The 22,746-nt window shown below is 48.4% G+C and overlaps 1 protein-coding gene and 1 long non-coding RNA gene across 17 annotated transcripts in view; both read left to right on the forward strand.

Moving 5' to 3' along the window:
• Positions 1-22,746, forward strand: part of LOC127977424 (genetic suppressor element 1-like) — an 870,445-nt gene that overhangs the window by 610,000 nt on the left and 237,699 nt on the right. The gene's annotated exons all lie outside the window — the stretch shown is intronic.
• The window catches only part of LOC127977429 (uncharacterized), a 56,754-nt gene that overhangs the window by 3,279 nt on the left and 30,729 nt on the right, over positions 1-22,746 (forward strand). For 3 of the 16 annotated variants that reach the window (XR_008158192.1, XR_008158188.1, XR_008158191.1), the window contains exons 2-3: positions 2,800-3,229; positions 15,269-17,567. This is a non-coding gene — a long non-coding RNA (uncharacterized LOC127977429). Of the gene's footprint in view, positions 1-343; positions 453-842; positions 1,078-2,799; positions 3,230-5,783; positions 5,980-7,107; positions 7,381-7,952; positions 8,038-10,725; positions 11,292-13,140; positions 13,443-14,946; positions 17,568-22,746 lie in introns of those variants that run through there. The other 13 variants (XR_008158196.1, XR_008158198.1, XR_008158193.1 and 10 more) reach the window with 12 other exon arrangements.

Here is a 22,746-nt window from a genome sequence, read left to right on the forward strand (position 1 = left end):
TTCCCGATTAGGGCGCACGATTTGACGCCTGTTTCGTTGGTCTGTGACGAAAACTGCGGGACTAGTTACGCGCCGAAATTTGTACGGATCTATAATAATTATAAGAATAATAAGTATGTGAGATAATAGTAGTAGTGCTTTGCCTCCGGCAAGCACCACTAACTAGAAGGTACATTTCCTGAAGAAAATGTGAGTGGTGCTTGCAGTGGCAAAACTCGGCGCCCTGTTGCTAGGTTGTTGCAATGAGGTTGCTACGGTGGTTGCTAAGGTACCCTGGGTGGTTGCTAGGGCGGTTGCTAGGGTCCCCATGATGGTTGCTAAGGTACCCAGGGTGGTTGCTAGGGTAATCTGAATGGTTGCTAGGGTCTTGCTATGTGGTTGCTAGGGTACCCGGGGTGGTTGCTAGGGCGGTTGCTAGGGTCCCCATGATGGTTGCTAGGGCCGTTGCTAGGGTACCCAGGGTGGTTGCTAGGGTAATTAGGGTGGTTGCTAGGGTGTTGCTATGTGGTTGCTAGGGTACCAGGGGTGGTTGCTAGGGCGGTTGCTAGGGTCCCCATGATGGTTGCTAGGGCCATTGCTAGGGTACCTAGGGTGGTTGCTAGGGTAATCGGGGTGGTTGCTAGGGTGTTGTTATGCGGTTGCTAGGGTACCCGGGGTGGTTGCTAGGGCGGTTGCTAGGGTCCCCATGATGGTTGCTAGGGCCGTTGCTAAGGTACCCAGGGTGGTTGCTAGGGTAATTGGGGCGGTTGCTAGGGTGTTGCTATGTGGTTGCTAGGGTACCCGGGGTGGTTGCTAGGGCGGTTGCTAGGGTCCCCATGATGGTTGCTAGGGCCGTTGCTAAGGTACCCAGGGTGGTTGCTAGGGTAATTGGGGCGGTTGCTAGGGTGTTGCTATGTGGTTGCTAGGGTAACCGGGGTGGTTGCTAGGGCGGTTGCTATGGTAACCTGGGTGGTTGCTAGGCAGTTGCTACGGTACTTGGGGCGGTTGCTAAGGTGTTGCTAGGCGGTTGCTAGGGTGTTTTGGCTGGTTGCTAGGCAGTTGCTATGGTCTCCTGGGTGGTTGCTATGATGTTACTAGGTGGTTGGCAGTTGTCACAGATGGTCACTATGTAGTTATTATAGAGTTCTTAGCCCATTTGAGCACTTAGCTAATCACTATTAGCATGTAGCTAATCACTGCTAGCATGACTAGCATGTTGGAAGTCCAGTGTGCTAGCATGAGTCAAAAAATCCAACCGCCATGTCTATGCGATGTTCTGATGCAGAGATATAGGTCGTGCAAAACGGTTGCTAGGGTACTGTGTTTGGTTGCTATGGAGTGGCCTGGCAGCTGCCAATGATGATTCTCCAAAGGCTGTTCGCCAATATAAACCAACCCCCATGTCTGTACAATGTTCTGATGCGGAGATATAGATCTTGCAAAACGGTTGCTAGGGTACTGTGTTTGGTTGCTAGGGAGTGGCCTGGCAGCTGCCAATGATGATACTCCAATGGTTGCTTGCTAATATAAACCAACCCCCATGCTTCTATGTCTTTCAGATGTTAAGATATCTCTCTATACTTTGGGTTGCTAGGTAGCTCTTAATGGTTGCTAGGGCGTGGCTAGGTTGTCTTGAAGGAGATACATGATTGGCCGTTTGCTTCCCGAGTCAAACGAGCCCACCCTCATGTTTCTATGACACTTCTATCCAAAGTTATTCATTTGATCTTTTTCAATGGAAGTCTATGGGGCTTGTTGCTATGGTGCTCTATATGGTTGCTAGGGCGTGGCTTGATAGATTCACAGTGATCCTGAGAGACTGATTGGTTGCCTGATTCAAATGAGCCCACCCCCTTGTCTCTATGACACTGTGATCCTGAGTTATGCACAATACAAAATCCCTATGTAATTTCAAACAGTAGGAAAAAAAACTGTTTAATGGGCGATCCCTCACCATTGTATGTCTATGGGGCAAATTTGGGGGTCTCTAGCGCCCCAGGGGTACAACTTGTACCCCTCTGCGAGGTATCCTCTCGCACAGCCTGATAGCCTCTCCAAATGTGGTGATTCACATGTTTCTGCGAAATTCTTGCTCGGAGCTACGATCCGTCAAAGTTGGCCGTAATGCATTGTCTATGCGATTTTTCGGCCGTTATTTCGCCCGGTGTACGAACATCGTACGCCCGATCGCTTATAAAAGTCATAGCACACCATTCCCGATTAGGCCGCACGATTTGACGCCTGTTTCGTTGGTCTGTGACTAAAACTGCGGGACTAGTTACGCGCCGAAATTTGTACGGAAGAATAATAATAATAAGTATGTGAGATAATAATAGTAGTGCCTTGCCTCCGGCAAGCACCACTAACTAGAAAGTACATTTCCTGAAGAAAATGTGAGTGGTGCTTGCAGTGGCAAAACTCGGCCTCTGTTGCCATAGGGTGTTGTAATGAGGTTGCTAGGGTGGTTGCTAGGGTACCCGGGTTGGTTGCTACGGTACATGGGTTGGTTGCTAGGGCGGTTGCTAGGGTCCCCATGATGGTTGCTAGGGCCGTTGCTAAGGTACCCATGGTGGTTGCTAGGGTAATCGGGGCGGTTGCTAGGGTGTTGCTATGTGGTTGCTAGGGTACCCGGGGTGGTTGCTAGGGCGGTTGCTAGGGTCCCCATGATGGTTGCTAGGGCTGTTGCTAAGGTACCCAGGGTGGTTGCTAGGGTAATTGGGGCGGTTGCTAGGGTGTTGCTATGTGGTTGCTAGGGTACCAGGGGTGGTTGCTAGGGCGGTTGCTAGGGTCCCCATGATGGTTGCTATGGCGGTTGCTAAGGTACCCAGGGTGGTTGCTAGGGTAATTGGGGCGGTTGCTAGGGTGTTGCTATGTGGTTGCTAGGGTACCCGGGGTGGTTGCTAGGGCGGTTGCTATGGTAACCTGGGTGGTTGCTAGGCAGTTGCTATGGTACTTGGGGTGGTTGCTAAGGTGTTGCTAGGCGGTTGCTAGGGTGTTTTGGCTGGTTGCTAGGCAGTTGCTATGGTATCCTGGGTGGTTGCTATGATGTTACTAGGTGGTTGGTAGTTGTCACAGATGGTCACTATGTAGTTATTATAGAGTTCTTAGCCCATTTGAGCACTTAGCTAATCACTATTAGCATGTAGCTAATCACTGCTAGCATGACTAGCATGTTGGAAGTCCAGTGTGCTAGCATGAGTCAAAAAATCCAACCGCCATGTCTGTACGATGTTCTGATGCAGAGATATAGGTCGTGCAAAACGGTTGCTAGGGTACTCCATTTGGTTGCTATGGAGTGGCTTGGCAGCTGCCAATGGTGATACTCCAAAGGCTGCTCGCCAATATAAACCAACCCCCATGCCTCTACGATGTTCTGATGCAGAGATATAGATCTTGCAAAACGGTTGCTAGGGTACTGTGTTTGGTTGCTAGGGAGTGGCCTTTCAGCTGCCAATGATGATACTTCAAAGTCTGCTTGACAATGTAAACCAACCCCCATGCTTCTATGTCTTTCAGATGTTAAGATATCTATCTTTGGATTTAGGTTGCTAGGTAGCTCTTAATGGTTGCTAGGGCGTGGCTAGGTTGTCTTGAAGGAGATACATGATTGGCCGTTTGCTGCCCGAGTCAAACGAGCCCACCCTCATGTTTCTATGACACTTCTATCCAAAGTTATTAATTTTATATTTTTCAATGGAAGTCTATGGAGCTTGTTGCTATGGTGCTCTATATGGTTGCTAGGGCGTGGCTTGATAGCTTCACAGTGATCCTGAGAGACTGATTGGTTGCCTGATTCAAATGAGCCCACCCCCTTGTCTCTATGACACTGTGATCCTGAGTTTTGTTCAATACAAAATCCCTATGTAATCTCCCATAGTAGGAAAAACACACTGTTTCATGGGCGATCCCTCACCATACTATGTCAATGGGGCAACTTTGGGGGTCTCTAGCACCCCAGGGGTACAACTTGTACCCCTCTGAGAGGTGTCCTCTCGCACAGCCTGATAGCCTCTCCAAATGTGGTGATTCACATGTTTCTGCGAAATTCTCTCTCGGAGCTACGATCCGTCAAAGTTGGCCGTAATGCGTTGTCTATGCGATTTTTCGGCCGATATTTCGCCCGGTGTACGAACATCGTACGCCCGATCGCTTATAAAAGTCATAGCACACCATTCCCGATTAGGCCGCACGATTTGACGCCTGTTTCGTTGGTCTGTGACGAAAACTGCGGGACTAGTTACGCGCCGAAATTTGTACGGAAGAATAATAATAAGAACTAGAAGGTACATTTCCTGAAGAAAATGTGAGTGGTGCTTGCAGTGGCAAAACTCGGCGCCCTGTAGCCACCCATGATGCCTGTGTGATGTTGTGTAGCCATGATATAAGTTCTTTATATTGCTATATGGTTGCTAGGGTGATCTATATGGTTGCTATGGTGTGGCTATATAGTTTATGGGGTGATATTTAAAGATTATTTACCAGACTGAATCCAAAAAGCCCAAGCCAGTGTTTCTATATAGTTATTTGGCTGAGATATAGCTTTTAAATGTAGTTAAACAGTTGCTAGGGTGCTAAAATTGGTTGCTATGGCGTGGCTATGAAGTAGTTATGTCGCGACATATGGACTGTTTGATAGGCCGAGTCAAAAGAGCCCACTCACAAGCTTCTATGTCTTCCTGATCCTAAGATATGATGTCAGATCATTTTTCCAATGTTAAGTCTATGGGACATTTTCACGCAACTTTTTCGCCCGCTGTACGAATATCGTAAATCCGATTGCTAAGAAAAGTCATAGCACACCTCTCCTCAATAAGCCGCACGTTTTGACATCTCATTCACGGGTCTGTGACAAAAAATGGGGGAGGAGTAGCGCGTCAAAGTTTTGTCAAAGCGAATAGTAATAGTAACACTAGAAGGTACATTTCCTGAAGAAAATGTGAGTGGTGCTTGCAGTGGCAAAACTCGCCCCTCTGTTGCTAAGGTGTGGTTGCTAGGGTACCCGGGGTGGTTGCTAGGGCGGTTGCTAGGGTCCCTATGATGGTTGCTAGGGCCGTTGCTAGGGTACCCAGGGTGGTTGCTAGGGTAATCGGGGTGGTTGCTAGGGTGTTGCTATGTGGTTGCTAGGGTACCAGGGGTGGTTGCTAGGGTCCCCATGATGGTTGCTAGGGCCGTTGCTAGGGTACTCAGGGTGGTTGCTAGGGTAATCGGGGTGGTTGCTAGGGTGTTGCTATGTGGTTGCTAGGGTACCCGGGGTGGTTGCTAGGGCGGTTGCTAGGGTCCCCATGATGGTTGCTAGGGCCGTTGCTAGGGTACTTAGGGTGGTTGCTAGGGTAATCGGGGTGGTTGCTAGGGTGTTGCTATGTGGTTGCTAGGGTACCCGGGGTGGTTGCTAGGGCGGTTGCTAGGGTCCCCATGATGGTTGCTAGGGCCGTTGCTAGGGTACTTAGGGTGGTTGCTAGGGTAATCGGGGCGGTTGCTAGGGTGTTGCTATGCGGTTGCTAGGGTACCCGGGGTGGTTGCTAGGGCGGTTGCTAGGGTCCCCATGATGGTTGCTAGGGCCGTTGCTAAGGTACCCAGGGTGGTTGCTAGGGTAATTGGGGCGGTTGCTAGGGTGTTGCTATGTGGTTGCTAGGGTAACCGGGGTGGTTGCTAGGGTGGTTGCTATGGTAACCTGGGTGGTTGCTAGGCAGTTGCTATGGTACTTGGGGTGGTTGCTAAGGTGTTGCTAGGCGGTTGCTAGGGTGTTTCAGCTGGTTGCTAGGCAGTTGCTATGGTCTCCTGGGTGGTTGCTATGATGTTACTAGGTGGTTGGTAGTTGTCACAGATGGTCACTATGTAGTTATTATAGAGTTCTTAGCCCATTTGAGCACTTAGCTAATCACTATTAGCATGTAGCTAATCACTGCTAGCATGACTAGCATGTTGGAAGTCCAGTGTGCTAGCATGAGTCAAAAAAATCCAACCGCCATGTCTGTACGATGTTCTGATGCAGAGATATAGGTCATGCAAAACGGTTGCTAGGGTACTCCATTTGGTTGCTATGGAGTGGCTTAGCAGCTGCCAATGGTGATAGTCCAAAGGCTGCCCGCCAATATAAACCAACCCCCATGCCTCTACGATGTTCTGATGCAGAGATATAGATCTTGCAAAACGGTTGCTAGGGTACTGTGTTTGGTTGCTAGGGAGTGGCCTGGCAGCTGCCAATGATGATACTTCAATGGTCGCTTGCTAATATAAACCAACCCCCATGCTTCTATGTCTTTCAGATGTTAAGATATCTCTCTATACTTTGGGTTGCTAGGTTGCTCTAAATGGTTGCTAGGGCGTGGCTAGGTTGTCTTGAAGGAGATACATGATTGGTCGTTTGCTGCCCGAGTCAAACGAGCCCACCCTCATGTTTCTATCACACTTCTATCCAAAGTTATTCATTTGATCTTTTTCAATGGAAGTCTATGGGGCTTGTTGCTATGGTGCTCTATATGGTTGCTAGGGCGTGGCTTGATAGCTTCATAATGATCATGAGAGACTGATTGGTTGCCTGATTCAAATGAGCCCACCCCCTTGTCTCTATGACTATGTGATCCATAGTTATGTTCAATGCAAAATCCCTATGGAATTTCCCACAGTAGGAAAAACACATTGTTTCATGGGCGATCCCTCCCCATTGGCTTAGTATGGGGCAACTTTGGGGGGCTCTTGCGCCCCAGGGGTACAACTTATACCCCATTGCGGGGTATGATCGCGCACAGCCTGATAGCCTCTCCAAATGTGGTGATTCACATGTTTCTGCGAAATTCTCTCTCGGAGCTACGATCCGTCAAAGTTGGCCGTAATGCATTGTCTATGCGATTTTTCGGCCGTTTTTTCGCCCGGTGTACGAACATCGTACGCCCGATCGCTTATAAAAGTCATAGCACACCATTCCCGATTAGGCCGCACGATTTGACGCCTGTTTCGTTGGTCTGTGTCAAAAACTGCGGGACAAGTTACGCGCCGAAATTTTGGCGGAAGAAGAATAAGAATAATAAGTATGTGAGATAATAATAGTGATGCCTTGCCTCCGGCAAGCACCACTAACTAGAAGGTACATTTCCTGAAGAAAATGTGAGTGGTGCTTGCAGTGGCAAAACTCGCCCTCTGTTGCCATAGGGTGTTGTAATGGGGTTGCTAGGGTGGTTGCTAGGGTACCCGGGTTGGTTGCTACGGTACATGGGATGGTTGCTAGGGCGGTTGCTAGGGTCCCCATGATGGTTGCTAGGGCCGTTGCTAAGGTACCCATGGTGGTTGCTAGGGTAATCGGGGCGGTTGCTAGGGTGTTGCTATGTGGTTGCTAGGGTACCCGGGGTGGTTGCTAGGGCGGTTGCTAGGGTCCCCATGATGGTTGCTAGGGCCGTTGCTAAGGTACCCATGGTGGTTGCTAGGGTAATCGGGGCGGTTGCTAGGGTGTTGCTATGTGGTTGCTAGGGTACCCGGGGTGGTTGCTAGGGCGGTTGCTAGGGTCCCCATGATGGTTGCTAGGGCGGTTGCTAAGGTACCCAGGGTGGTTGCTAGGGTAATTGGGGCGGTTGCTAGGGTGTTGCTATGTGGTTGCTAGGGTACCCGGGGTTGTTACTAGGGCGGTTGCTAGGGTCCCCATGATGGTTGCTAGGGCCGTTGCTAGGGTACTCAGGGTGGTTGCTAGGGTAATCGAGGCGGTTGCTAGGGTGTTGCTATGTGGTTGCTAGGGTACCCGGGGTGGTTGCTAGGCAGTTGCTACGGTACTTGGGGTGGTTGCTAAGGTGTTGCTAGGCGGTTGCTAGGGTGTTTTGGCTGGTTGCTAGGCAGTTGCTATGGTCTCCTGGGTGGTTGCTATGATGTTACTAGGTGGTTGGTAGTTGTCACAGATGGTCACTATGTAGTTATTATAGAGTTCTTAGCCCATTTGAGCTCTTAGCTAATCACTATTAGCATGTAGCTAATCACTGCTAGCAAGACTAGCATGTTGGAAGTCCAGTGTGCTAGCATGAGTCAAAAAATCCAACCGCCATGTCTGTACGATGTTCTGATGCAGAGATATAGGTCGTGCAAAACGGTTGCTAGGGTACTCCATTTGGTTGCTATGGAGTGGCTTGGCAGCTGCCAATGGTGATACTCCAAAGGCTGCTCGCCAATATAAACCAACCCCCATGCCTCTACGATGTTCTGATGCGGAGATATAGATCTTGCAAAACGGTTGCTAGGGTACTGTGTTTGGTTGCTAGGGAGTGGCCTGGCAGCTGCCAATGATGATACTTCAAAGTCTGCTTGACAATATAAACCAACCCCCTTGCTTCTATGTCTTTCAGATGTTAAGATATCTATCTTTGGATTTTGGTTGCTAGGTAGCTCTTAATGGTTGCTAGGGCGTGGCTAGGTTGTCTTGAAGGAGATACATGATTGGCCGATTGCTGCCCGAGTCAAACGAGCCCACCCTCATGTTTCTATGACACTTCTATCCAAAGTTATTCATTTGATCTTTTTCAATGGAAGTCTATGGGGCTTGTTGCTATGGCGCTCTATATGGTTGCTAGGGCGTGGCTTGATAGATTCAAAGTGATCCTGAGAGACTGATTGGTTGCCTGATTAAAATGAGCCCACCCCCTTGTCTCTATGACACTGTGATGCAGAGTTATGTTCAATACAAAATCCCTATGTAATGTCCCATAGCAGGAAAAGTCCTCCCTATACTTTGTATTAGGGCCATTTTTGGGGGGCTCTCGCGCCCCAGGGGTACAACTTATACCCCACTGCGGGGTATATTCTCGCACAGCCTGATAGCCTCTCCAAATGTGGAGATTCACGTGTTTCTGCGAAATTCCCTCTCGGAGCTATGATCCGTCAAAGTTGGGCGCAATGCATTGTCTATGCGATTTTTCGCCCGTTTTTTCGCCCGGTGTATGAACATCGTACGCCCGATCGCTTATAAAAGTCATAGCACACCATTCCCGATTAGGCCGCACGATTTGACGCCTGTTTCGTTGGTCTGTGACGAAAACTGCGGGACTAGTTACGCGCCGAAATTTGTACGGATCTAGAAGAATAATAATAATAAGTATGTGAGATAATAGTAGTAGTGCTTTGCCTCCGGCAAGCACCACTAACTAGAAGGTACATTTCCTGAAGAAAATGTGAGTGGTGCTTGCAGTGGCAAAACTCTGCGCCCTGTAGCCACCCATGATGCCTGTGTGATGTTTTGAAGCAGAGATAGAAGGATTTATATTGCTACATGGTTGCTAGGGTGCTCTATATGGTTGCTATGGTGTGACTATATAGTTTATGGGGTGATATTTAAAGATTATTTACCAGCCTGAATGCAAAAAGCCCAAGCCAGTGTTTCTATATAGTTATTTTTGCTGAGATACAGCTTTTAAATGTGGTTAAACAGTTGCTAGGGGGCTAAAATTGGTTGCTAGGGCATGGATATGAAGTTGTTATGTCACTACTTATGGACTGCTTGATAGGCCGAGTCAAAAGAGTCCTCTCCCAAGCCTCTATGACTTTCTGATCCAAAGATATGATGTCAGATAGTTTTTCCTATGTTAAGTCAATGGGATATTTTCACACATTTTCTTCGCCCGCTGTACGATTATCGTAAGTCCGATTGCTTAGAAAAGTCATAGCACACATCTCCTCAATATCCCGCACGATTTGACACCTCATTCATGGGTCTGTGACAAAAAATGCGGGAGGAGTAGCGTGCCAAAGTTTTGTCAAGGCGAATAGTAATAGTAACACTAGAAGGTACATTTCCTGAAGAAAATGTGAGTGGTGCTTGCAGTGGCAAATCTCTGCGCCCTGTAGCCACCCATGATGCCTGTTTGATATTGTGGAGCCGTGATTTAAGTTCTTTATATTGCTATATGGTTGCTAGGGCGCTCTATATGGTTGCTATGGTGTGCCTATATAGTTCATATAGTGATATTTAAAGATGATTTACCAGCCTGATTCCAAAAAGCTCAAGACAGTGTATCTATATGGTTATTTTGATGATATATAGCTTTTAAATGTTTTTAAACAGTTGCTAAGGTGCTAAAATTGGTTGCTATGGCGTGGCTATGAAGTTGTTATGTCACTACTTATGGACTGCTTGATAGGCCGATTCAAAAGAGCCCTCTCCCAAGCCTCTATGACTTTCTGATCCAAAGATATGATGTCAGATAGTTTTTCCAATGTTAAGTCTATGGGATATTTTCACACATTTTCTTCGCCCACTGTACGATTATCGTAAGTCCGATTGCTTAGAAAAGTCATAGCACACCTCTCCTCAATAAGCCGCACGTTTTGACATCTCATTCATGGGTCTGCGACAAAAAATGCGGGAGGAGTAGCGTGCCGAAGTTTTGTCAAGGCGGATAGTAATAGTAACACTAGAAGGTACATTTCCTGAAGAAAATGTGAGTGGTGCTTGCAGTGGCAAAACTCGCCCCTCTGTTGCTAAGGTGTGGTTGCTAAGGTACCCGGGGTGGTTGCTAGGGTCCCTATGATGGTTGCTAGGGCCGTTGCTAGGGTACCCAGGGTGGTTGCTAGGGTAATCGGGGTGGTTGCTAGGGTGTTGCTATGTGGTTGCTAGGGTACCCGGGGTGGTTGCTAGGGTCCCCATGATGGTTGCTAGGGCCGTTGCTAAGGTACTCAGGGTGGTTGCTAGGGTGTTGCTATGCGGTTGCTAGGGTACCCGGGGTGGTTGCTAGGGCGGTTGCTAGGGTCCCCATGATGGTTGCTAGGGCCTTTGCTAAGGTACCCAGGGTGGTTGCTTGGGTAATCGGGGTGGTTGCTAGGGTGTTGCTATGTGGTTGCTAGGGTACCCGGGGTGGTTGCTAGGGCGGTTGCTAGGGTCCCCATGACGGTTGCTAGGGCCGTTGCTAAGGTACCCAGGGTGGTTGCTAGGGTAATCGGGGTGGTTGCTAGGGTGCTGCTATGTGGTTGCTAGGGTACCCGGGGTGGTTGCTAGGGCGGTTGCTATGGTAACCTGGGTGGTTGCTAGGCAGTTGCTATGGTACTTGGGGTGGTTGCTAAGGTGTTGCTAGGCGGTTGCTAGGGTGTTTTGGCTGGTTGCTAGGCAGTTGCTATGGTCTCCTGGGTGGTTGCTATGATGTTACTAGGTGGTTGGTAGTTGTCACAGATGGTCACTATGTAGTTATTATAGAGTTCTTAGCCCATTTGAGCACTTAGCTAATCACTATTAGCATGTAGCTAATCACTGCTAGCATGACTAGCATGTTGGAAGTCCAGTGTGCTAGCATGAGTCAAAAAATCCAACCGCCATGTCTGTACGATGTTCTGATGCAGAGATATAGGTCGTGCAAAACGGTTGCTAGGGTACTCCGTTTGGTTGCTATGGAGTGGCTTGACAGCTGCCAATGATGATACTCCAAAGGCTGCCCGCCAATATAAACCAACCCCCATGCCTCTAGGATGTTCTGATGCAGAGATATAGATCTTGCAAAACGGTTGCTAGGGTACTGTGTTTGGTTGCTAGGGAGTGGCCTGGCAGCTGTCAATGATGATACTCCAATGGTCGCTTGCTAATATAAAACAACCCCCATGCTTCTATGTCTTTCAGATGTTAAGATATTTCTCTATACTTTGGGTTGCTAGGTAGCTCTTAATGGTTGCTAGGGCGTGGCTAGGTTGTCATGAAGGAGATACATGATTGGCCGTTTGCTGCCCGAGTCAAACGAGCCCACCCTCATGTTTCTATGACACTTCTATCCAAAGTTATTCATTTGATCTTTTTCAATGGAAGTCTATGGGGCTTGTTGCTATGGCGCTCTATATGGTTGCTAGGGCGTGGCTTGATAGATTCACAGTGATCCTGAGAGACTGATTGGTTGCCTGATTCAAATGAGCCCACCCCCTTGTCTCTATGACACTGTGATCCAGAGTTATGTTCAATACAAAATCCCTATGTAATGTCCCATAGCAGGAAAAGTCCTCCCTATACTTTGTATTAGGGCCATTTTTGGGGGGCTCTCGCGCCCCAGGGGTACAACTTATACCCTACTGCGGGGTATGTTCTCGCACAGCCTGATAGCCTCTCCAAATGTGGAGATTCACGTGTTTCTGCGAAATTCTCTCTCGGAGCTACGATCCGTCAAAGTTGGCCGCAATGCATTGTCTATGCGATTTTTCGCCCGTTTTTTCGCCCGGTGTACGAACATCGTACGCCCGATCGCTTATAAAAGTCATAGCACACCATTCCCGATTAGGCCGCACGATTTGACGCCTGTTTCGTTGGTCTGTGACAAAAACTGCGGGACTAGTTACGCGCCGAAATTTGTACGGATCTAGTATAATAATAATAATAAATAATAATAACTAGAAGGTACATTTCCTGAAGAAAATGTGAGTGGTGCTTGCAGTGGCAAAACTCGCCCCTCTGTTGCTAGGGTGTTGCAATGAGGTTGCTAGGGTACATGGGGTGGTTGCTAGGGCGGTTGCTAGGGTACCAAGGATGGTTGCTAGGGCCGTTGCTAGGGTACTCAGGGTGGTTGCTAGGGTAATCGGGGTGGTTGCTAGGGTGTTGCTATGTGGTTGCTAGGGTACCCGGGGTGGTTGCTAGGGCGGTTGCTAGGGTCCCCATGATGGTTGCTAGGGCCGTTGCTAGGGTACTCAGGGTGGTTGCTAGGGTAATCGGGGTGGTTGCTAGGGTGTTGCTATGTGGTTGCTAGGGTACCCGGGGTGGTTGCTAGGGCGGTTGCTAGGGTCCCCATGATGGTTGCTAGGGCCGTTGCTAAGGTACCCAGGGTGGTTGCTAGGGTAATTGGGGCGGTTGCTAGGGTACCCGGGGTGGTTGCTAGGGCGGTTGCTATGGTAACCTGGGTCGTTGCTAGGCAGTTGCTACGGTACTTGGGGTGGTTGCTAAGGTGTTGCTAGGCGGTTGCTAGGGTGTTTTGGCTGGTTGCTAGGCAGTTGCTATGGTCTCCTGGGTGGTTGCTATGATGTTACTAGGTGGTTGGTAGTTGTCACAGATGGTCACTATGTAGTTATTATAGAGTTCTTAGCCCATTTGAGCACTTAGCTAATCACTATTAGCATGTAGCTAATCACTGCTAGCATGACTAGCATGTTGGAAGTCCAGTTTGCTAGCACGAGTCAAAAAATCCAACCGCCATGTCTGTACGATGTTCTGATGAAGAGATATAGGTCGTGCAAAACGGTTGCTAGGGTAATCCGTTTGGTTGCTATGGAATGGCTTGGCAGCTGCCAATGATGATACTCCAAAGGCTACTTGCCAATTTAAACCAACCCCCATGTCTGTACAATGTTCTGATGCAGAGATATTGGCCTTGAAAAATGGTTGCTAGGGTACTCTGGTTGGTTGCTAGGGAGTGGCCTTGCAGCTGCCAATGATGATACTTCAAAGTCTGCTTGACAATATAAACCAACCCCCATGCTTCTATGTCTTTCAGATGTTAAGATATCTATCTTTGGATTTAGGTTGCTAGGTAGCTCTTAATGGTTGCTAGGGCGTGGCTAGGAAGTCTTGAAGGTGATACGTGATTGGCCGTTTGCTGCTCGAGTCAAAGGAGCCCACCCTCATATTTCTATGACACTTCTATCCAAAGTTATTCATTTGATCTTTTTCAATGGAAGTCTATGGGGCTTGTTGCTATGGTGCTCTATATGGTTGCTAGGGCGTGGCTTGATAGCTTCATAATGACCCTGAGAGTCTGATTGGTTGCCTGATTCAAATGAGCCCACCCCCTTGTCTCTATGACACTGTGATCCAGAGTTATGTTCAATGCAAAATCCCTATGTAATTTCAAACAGTAGGAAAAAACACTGTTTAATGGGCGATCCCTCCCCATTGGCTTAGTATGGGGCAACTTTGGGGGGCTCTTGCGCCCCAGGGGTACAACTTATACCCCATTGCGGGGTATGATCGCGCACAGCCTGATAGCCTCTCCAAATGTGGTGATTCACATGTTTCTGCGAAATTCTCTCTCGGAGCTATGATCCGTCAAAGTTGGCCGTAATGCATTGTCTATGCGATTTTTCGGCCGTTTTTTCGCCCGGTGTACGAACATCGTACGCCCGATCGCTTATAAAAGTCATAGCACACCATTCCCGATTAGGCCGCACGATTTGACGCCTGTTTCGTTGGTCTGTGTCAAAAACTGCGGGACAAGTTACGCGCCGAAATTTGTACGGAAGAATAATAATAATAAGTATGTGAGATAATAATAGTAGTGCCTTGCCTCCGGCAAGCACCACTAATAAGTATGTGAGATAGTAATAGTGATGCCTTGCCTCCGGCAAGCACCACTAACTAGAAGGTACATTTCCTGAAGAAAATGTGAGTGGTGCTTGCAATGGCAAAACTCACCCTCTGTTGCTATAGGGTGTTGTAATGAGGTTGCTAGGGTACCCGGGTTGGTTGCTACGGTACATGGGATGGTTGCTAGGGCGGTTGCTAGGGTCCCCTTGATGGTTGCTAGGGCCGTTGCTAAGGTACCCAGGGTGGTTGCTAGGGTAATCGGGGCGGTTGCTAAGGTACCCAGGGTGGTTGCTAGGGCGGTTGCTAGGGTCCCCATGATGGTTGCTAGGGCCGTTGCTAAGGTACCCAGGGTGGTTGCTAGGGTAATCGGGATGGTTGCTAGGGTGTTGCTATGTGGTTGCTAGGGTACCCGGGGTGGTTGCTAGGGCGGTTGCTAGGGCCCCCATGATGGTTGCTAGGGCCGTTGCTAGGGTACCCAGGGTGGTTGCTAGGGTAATCGGGGCAGTTGCTAGGGTGTTGCTATGTGGTTGCTAGGGTACCCGGGGTGGTTGCTAGGGCGGTTGCTAGGGCCCCCATGATGGTTGCTAGGGCCGTTGCTAGGGTACCCAGGGTGGTTGCTAGGGTAATCGGGGCAGTTGCTAGGGTGTTGCTATGTGGTTGCTAGGGTACCCGGGGTGGTTGCTAGGGCGGTTGCTAGGGTCCCCATGATGGTTGCTAGGGCCGTTGCTAAGGTACCCAGGGTGGTTGCTAGGGTAATTGGGGCGGTTGCTAGGGTGTTGCTATGTGGTTGCTAGGGTACCCGGGGTGGTTGCTAGGCAGTTGCTATGGTCTCCTGGGTGGTTGCTATGATGTTACTAGGTGGTTGGTAGTTGTCACAGATGGTCACTATGTAGTTATTATAGAGTTCTTAGCCCATTTGAGCACTTAGCTAATCACTATTAGCATGTAGCTAATCACTGCTAGCATGACTAGCATGTTGGAAGTCCAGTGTGCTAGCATGAGTCAAAAAATCCAACCGCCATGTCTGTACGATGTTCTGATGCATAGATATAGGTCGTGCAAAACGGTTGCTAGGGTACTCCATTTGGTTGCTATGGAGTGGCTTTGCAGCTGCCAATGGTGATACTCCAAAGGCTGCTCGTCAATATAAACCAACCCCCATGCCTCTACGATGTTCTGATGCAGAGATATAGATCTTGCAAAACGGTTGCTAGGGTACTGTGTTTGGTTGCTAGGGAGTGGCCTTGCAGCTGCCAATGATGATACTTCAAAGTCTGCTTGACAATATAAACCAACCCCCATGCTTCTATGTCTTTCAGATGTTAAGATATCTATCTTTGGATTTTGGTTGCTAGGTAGCTCTTAATGGTTGCTAGGGCGTGGCTAGGTTGTCTTGAAGGAGATACATGATTGGCCGTTTGCTGCCCGAGTCAAACGAGCCCACCCTCATGTTCCTATGACACTTCTATCCAAAGTTATTCATTTGAACTTTTTCAATGGAAGTCTATGGGGCTTGTTGCTATGGTGCTCTATATGGTTGCTAGGGCGTGGCTTGATAGATTCACAGTGATCCTGAGAGACTGATTGGTTGCCTGATTCAAATGAGCCCGCCCCCTTGTCTCTATGACTATGTGATCCATAGTTATGTTCAATGCAAAATCCCTATGTAATTTCCCACAGTAGGAAAAACACATTGTTTCATGGGCGATCCCTCCCCATTGACTTAGTATGGGGCAACTTTGGGGGGCTCTTGCGCCCCAGGGGTCCAACTTATACCCCATTGCGGGGTATGATCGCGCACAGCCTGATAGCCTCTCCAAATGTGTCGATTCACATGTTTCTGCGAAATTCTCTCTCGGAGCTACGATCCGTCAAAGTTGGCCGTAATGCATTGTCTATGCGATTTTTCGGCCGTTTTTTCGCCCGGTGTACGAACATCGTACGCCCGATCGCTTATAAAAGTCATAGCACACCATTCCCGATTAGGCCGCACGATTTGACGCCTGTTTCGTTGGTCTGTGTCAAAAACTGCGGGACAAGTTACGCGCCGAAATTTTGGCGGAAGAAGAATAAGAATAACTAGAAGGTACATTTCCTGAAGAAAATGTGAGTGGTGCTTGCAGTGGCAAAACTCTGCGCCCTGTAGCCACCCATGATGCCTGTGTGATGTTTTGAAGCAGAGATAGAAGGATTTATATTGCTACATGGTTGCTAGGGTGCTCTATATGGTCGCTATGGTGTGACTATATAGTTTATGGGGTGATATTTAAAGATTATTTACCAGCCTGAATGCAAAAAGCCCAAGCCAGTGTTTCTATATAGTTATTTTTGCTGAGATACAGCTTTTAAATGTAGTTAAACAGTTGCTAGGGGGCTAAAATTGGTTGCTAGGGCATGGATATGAAGTTGTTATGTCACTACTTATGGACTGCTTGATAGGCCGAGTCAAAAGAGCCCTCTCCCAAGCCTCTATGACTTTCTGATCCAAAGATATGATGTCAGATAGTTTTTCCAATGTTAAGTCAATGGGATATTTTCGCACATTTTCTTCGCCCGCTGTACGATTATCGTAAGTCCGATTGCTTAGAAAAGTCATAGCACACCTCTCCTCAATATCCCGCACGATTTGACACCTCATTCATGGGTCTGTGACAAAAAATGCGGGAGGAGTAGCGTGCCAAAGTTTTGTCAAGGCGAATAGTAATAGTAACACTAGAAGGTACATTTCCTGAAGAAAATGTGAGTGGTGCTTGCAGTGGCAAAACTCTGCGCCCTGTAGCCACCCATGATGCCTGTGTGATGTTTTGAAGCAGAGATAGAAGGATTTATATTGCTACATGGTTGCTAGGGTGCTCTATATGGTTGCTATGGTGTGACTATATAGTTTATGGGGTGATATTTAAAGATTATTTACCAGCCTGAATGCAAAAAGCCCAAGCCAGTGTTTCTATATAGTTATTTTTGCTGAGATACAGCTTTTAAATGTGGTTAAACAGTTGCTAGGGGGCTAAAATTGGTTGCTAGGGCATGGATATGAAGTTGTTATGTCACTACTTATGGACTGCTTGATAGGCCGAGTCAAAAGAGTCCTCTCCCAAGCCTCTATGACTTTCTGATCCAAAGATATGATGTCAGATAGTTTTTCCTATGTTAAGTCAATGGGATATTTTCACACATTTTCTTCGCCCGCTGTACGATTATCGTAAGTCCGATTGCTTAGAAAAGTCATAGCACACCTCTCCTCAATATCCCGCACGATTTGACACCTCATTCATGGGTCTGTGACAAAAAATGCGGGAGGAGTAGCGTGCCAAAGTTTTGTCAAGGCGAATAGTAATAGTAACACTAGAAGGTACATTTCCTGAAGAAAATGTGAGTGGTGCTTGCAGTGGCAAAACTCGCCCCTCTGTTGCTAAGGTGTGGTTGCTATGGTACCCGGGGTGGTTGCTAGGGTGGTTGCTAGGGTCCCTATGATGGTTGCTAGGGCCGTTGCTAGGGTACCCAGGGTGGTTGCTAGGGTAATCGGGGTGGTTGCTAGGGTGTTGCTATGTGGTTGCTAGGGTACCCGGGGTGGTTGCTAGGGCGGTTGCTAGGGTCCCCATGATGGTTGCTAGGGCCGTTGCTAGGGTACTCAGGGTGGTTGCTAGGGTAATCGGGATGGTTGCTAGGGTGTTGCTATGTGGTTGCTAGGGTACCCGGGGTGGTTGCTAGGGCGGTTGCTAGGGTCCCCATGATGATTGCTAGGGCCGTTGCTAAGGTACCCAGGGTGGTTGCTAGGGTAATCGGGGCGGTTGCTAGGGTGTTGCTATGTGGTTGCTAGGGTACCCGGGGTGGTTGCTAGGGCGGTTGCTATGGTAACCTGGGTGGTTGCTAGGCAGTTGCTACGGTACTTGGGGTGGTTGCTAAGGTGTTGCTAGGCGGTTGCTAGGGTGTTTTGGCTGGTTGCTAGGCAGTTGCTATGGTCTCCTGTGTGGTTGCTATGATGTTACTAGGTGGTCGGTAGTTGTCACAGATGGTCACTATGTAGTTATTATAGAGTTCTTAGCCCATTTGAGCACTTAGCTAATCACTATTAGCATGTAGCTAATCACTGCTAGCATGACTAGCATGTTGGAAGTCCAGTGTGCTAGCATGAGTCAAAAAATCCAACCGCCATGTCTGTACGATGTTCTGATGCAGAGATATAGGTCGTGCAAAACGGTTGCTAGGGTACTGTGTTTAGTTGCTAAGGAGTGGCTTGGCAGCTGCCAATGGTGATACTCCAAAGGCTGCTCGCCAATATAAACCAACCCCCATGTCTCTACGATGATCTGATGCAGAGATATAGATCTTGCAAAACGGTTGCTAGGGTACTCCGTTTGGTTGCTAGGGAGTGGCCTGGCAACTGCCAATGATGATACTCCGAAGTCTGCTTGCTAGTCTGAATGATATAAACCAACCCCCATGCGTTTATGATATTCAGATTTGAAGATATCACTCTATGCTTTTGGTCGCTAGGGAGGTCCAAATGGTTGCTAGGGCGTGGCTATGAAGTGTTGAAGGTGATTCGTGATTGGCCATTTGCTGCCCCGAGTCAAACGAGCCAACCCTCATGTTTCTATGACACTTCTATCCAAAGTTATTCATTTTATATTTTTCAATGGAAGTCTATGGAGCTTGTTACTAAGGGGCTTGTTAATGGTTGCTAGGGCGTGGCTTGATAGCCTCATAACGACCCTGAGAGACTGATTGGTTGCCTGATTCAAATGAGCCCACCCCCTTGTCTCTATGACATTGTGATAGGTAGTTATGTTCAATGCAAAATCCCTATGTAATTTCCCACAGTAGGTGAAACACAATGTTTCATGGGCGATCCCTCACCATTGGTATAGAATGGGGCAACTTTGGGGGGCTCTTGCGCCCCAGGGGTACAACTTATACCCCATTGCGGGGTATGTTCTCACACAGCCTGATAGCCTCTCCAAATGTAGTGATTCACATGTTTCTGCGAAATTCTCTCTCGGAGCTATGATCCGTCAAAGTTGGCCGCAATGCATTGTCTATGGGATTTTTCGCCCGATTTTTCGCCCGGTGTACGAACATCGTACGCCCGATCGCTTATAAAAGTCATAGCACACCATTCCCGTATAGGCCGCACGATTTGACGCCTGTTTCGTTGGTCTGTGACGAAGACTGCGGGACTAGTTACGCGCCGAAATTCGTACGGAATCTATAAGAAGAAGAATAAGAATAATAAGTATGTGAGATAATAATAGTGATGCCTTGCCTCCGGCAAGCACCACTAACTAGAAGGTACATTTCCTGAAGAAAATGTGAGTGGTGCTTGCAGTGGCAAAACTCGCCCCTCTGTTGCTAAGGTGTGGTTGCTATGGTACCCGGGGTGGTTGCTAGGGTGGTTGCTAGGGTCCCTATGATGGTTGCTAGGGCCGTTGCTAGGGTACCCAGGGTGGTTGCTAGGGTAATCGGGGTGGTTGCTAGGGTGTTGCTATGTGGTTGCTAGGGTACCCGGGGTGGTTGCTAGGGCGGTTGCTAGGGTCCCCATGATGGTTGCTAGGGCCGTTGCTAGGGTACTCAGGGTGGTTGCTAGGGTAATCGGGATGGTTGCTAGGGTGTTGCTATGTGGTTGCTAGGGTACCCGGGGTGGTTGCTAGGGCGGTTGCTAGGGTCCCCATGATGATTGCTAGGGCCGTTGCTAAGGTACCCAGGGTGGTTGCTAGGGTAATCGGGGCGGTTGCTAGGGTGTTGCTATGTGGTTGCTAGGGTACCCGGGGTGGTTGCTAGGGCGGTTGCTATGGTAACCTGGGTGGTTGCTAGGCAGTTGCTACGGTACTTGGGGTGGTTGCTAAGGTGTTGCTAGGCGGTTGCTAGGGTGTTTTGGCTGGTTGCTAGGCAGTTGCTATGGTCTCCTGTGTGGTTGCTATGATGTTACTAGGTGGTCGGTAGTTGTCACAGATGGTCACTATGTAGTTATTATAGAGTTCTTAGCCCATTTGAGCACTTAGCTAATCACTATTAGCATGTAGCTAATCACTGCTAGCATGACTAGCATGTTGGAAGTCCAGTGTGCTAGCATGAGTCAAAAAATCCAACCGCCATGTCTGTACGATGTTCTGATGCAGAGATATAGGTCGTGCAAAACGGTTGCTAGGGTACTGTGTTTAGTTGCTAAGGAGTGGCTTGGCAGCTGCCAATGGTGATACTCCAAAGGCTGCTCGCCAATATAAACCAACCCCCATGTCTCTACGATGATCTGATGCAGAGATATAGATCTTGCAAAACGGTTGCTAGGGTACTCCGTTTGGTTGCTAGGGAGTGGCCTGGCAACTGCCAATGATGATACTCCGAAGTCTGCTTGCTAGTCTGAATGATATAAACCAACCCCCATGCGTTTATGATATTCAGATTTGAAGATATCACTCTATGCTTTTGGTCGCTAGGGAGGTCCAAATGGTTGCTAGGGCGTGGCTATGAAGTGTTGAAGGTGATTCGTGATTGGCCATTTGCTGCCCCGAGTCAAACGAGCCAACCCTCATGTTTCTATGACACTTCTATCCAAAGTTATTCATTTTATATTTTTCAATGGAAGTCTATGGAGCTTGTTACTAAGGGGCTTGTTAATGGTTGCTAGGGCGTGGCTTGATAGCCTCATAACGACCCTGAGAGACTGATTGGTTGCCTGATTCAAATGAGCCCACCCCCTTGTCTCTATGACATTGTGATAGGTAGTTATGTTCAATGCAAAATCCCTATGTAATTTCCCACAGTAGGTGAAACACAATGTTTCATGGGCGATCCCTCACCATTGGTATAGAATGGGGCAACTTTGGGGGGCTCTTGCGCCCCAGGGGTACAACTTATACCCCATTGCGGGGTATGTTCTCACACAGCCTGATAGCCTCTCCAAATGTAGTGATTCACATGTTTCTGCGAAATTCTCTCTCGGAGCTATGATCCGTCAAAGTTGGCCGCAATGCATTGTCTATGGGATTTTTCGCCCGATTTTTCGCCCGGTGTACGAACATCGTACGCCCGATCGCTTATAAAAGTCATAGCACACCATTCCCGTATAGGCCGCACGATTTGACGCCTGTTTCGTTGGTCTGTGACGAAGACTGCGGGACTAGTTACGCGCCGAAATTCGTACGGAATCTATAAGAAGAAGAATAAGAATAATAAGTATGTGAGATAATAATAGTGATGCCTTGCCTCCGGCAAGCACCACTAACTAGAAGGTACATTTCCTGAAGAAAATGTGAGTGGTGCTTGCAGTGGCAAATCTCTGCGCCCTGTAGCCACCCATGATGCCTGTTTGATATTGTGGAGCCGTGATTTAAGTTCTTTATATTGCTATATGGTTGCTAGGGCGCTCTATATGGTTGCTATGGTGTGCCTATATAGTTCATATAGTGATATTTAAAGATGATTTACCAGCCTGATTCCAAAAAGCTCAAGACAGTGTATCTATATGGTTATTTTGATGATATATAGCTTTTAAATGTTTTTAAACAGTTGCTAAGGTGCTAAAATTGGTTGCTATGGCGTGGCTATGAAGTTGTTATGTCACTACTTATGGACTGCTTGATAGGCCGATTCAAAAGAGCCCTCTCCCAAGCCTCTATGACTTTCTGATCCAAAGATATGATGTCAGATAGTTTTTCCAATGTTAAGTCTATGGGATATTTTCACACATTTTCTTCGCCCACTGTACGATTATCGTAAGTCCGATTGCTTAGAAAAGTCATAGCACACCTCTCCTCAATAAGCCGCACGTTTTGACATCTCATTCATGGGTCTGCGACAAAAAATGCGGGAGGAGTAGCGTGCCGAAGTTTTGTCAAGGCGGATAGTAATAGTAACACTAGAAGGTACATTTCCTGAAGAAAATGTGAGTGGTGCTTGCAATGGCAAAACTCACCCTCTGTTGCTATAGGGTGTTGTAATGAGGTTGCTAGGGTACCCGGGTTGGTTGCTACGGTACATGGGATGGTTGCTAGGGCGGTTGCTAGGGTCCCCTTGATGGTTGCTAGGGCCGTTGCTAAGGTACCCAGGGTGGTTGCTAGGGTAATCGGGGCGGTTGCTAAGGTACCCAGGGTGGTTGCTAGGGCGGTTGCTAGGGTCCCCATGATGGTTGCTAGGGCCGTTGCTAAGGTACCCAGGGTGGTTGCTAGGGTAATCGGGATGGTTGCTAGGGTGTTGCTATGTGGTTGCTAGGGTACCCGGGGTGGTTGCTAGGGCGGTTGCTAGGGCCCCCATGATGGTTGCTAGGGCCGTTGCTAGGGTACCCAGGGTGGTTGCTAGGGTAATCGGGGCAGTTGCTAGGGTGTTGCTATGTGGTTGCTAGGGTACCCGGGGTGGTTGCTAGGGCGGTTGCTAGGGCCCCCATGATGGTTGCTAGGGCCGTTGCTAGGGTACCCAGGGTGGTTGCTAGGGTAATCGGGGCAGTTGCTAGGGTGTTGCTATGTGGTTGCTAGGGTACCCGGGGTGGTTGCTAGGGCGGTTGCTAGGGTCCCCATGATGGTTGCTAGGGCCGT

Source organism: Carassius gibelio, chromosome B18, assembly GCF_023724105.1.
Source record: "Carassius gibelio isolate Cgi1373 ecotype wild population from Czech Republic chromosome B18, carGib1.2-hapl.c, whole genome shotgun sequence".
In the NCBI taxonomy this organism is placed as follows: Eukaryota; Metazoa; Chordata; class Actinopteri; order Cypriniformes; family Cyprinidae; genus Carassius; species Carassius gibelio.